The sequence below is a fragment of the Pterocles gutturalis genome, unplaced genomic scaffold (assembly GCF_000699245.1).
Source record: "Pterocles gutturalis isolate BGI_N339 unplaced genomic scaffold, ASM69924v1 scaffold13721, whole genome shotgun sequence".
Lineage (NCBI taxonomy): Eukaryota > Metazoa > Chordata > Aves > Pterocliformes > Pteroclidae > Pterocles > Pterocles gutturalis.
In genome coordinates this window covers 20,158-20,447 of record NW_010098003.1, presented here as the reverse complement: position 1 = coordinate 20,447, position 290 = coordinate 20,158, and positions in this window count along the sequence as shown.

Genomic DNA, 290 nt, shown 5'->3' with positions numbered 1-290 from the left:
CTGCGCAGGGAGCATGGCCGAGACCAACAACGCGTCACCCCACGTGCCAGGGACCTGCCCTGGCAGCAGCTGGAGCAGGAGCTTAATGCTGAGCCTGGTGCTCAGACTTTGAGGGGCTGGAGCAAGAATTTGAGCAAAAGGCGTTTCATCCTTGTGCTCATCACTGCCAGAGCAGCCGGAGGAAACCGTCGGTCAAAGCACGATGCCGAGGGCTGGGCAGGGGGCACCTGGCACAGGGCGTCTGGAGATCAGGAAGATGTTGAGATGTCGCATCGAGCAGCTGGGATGAA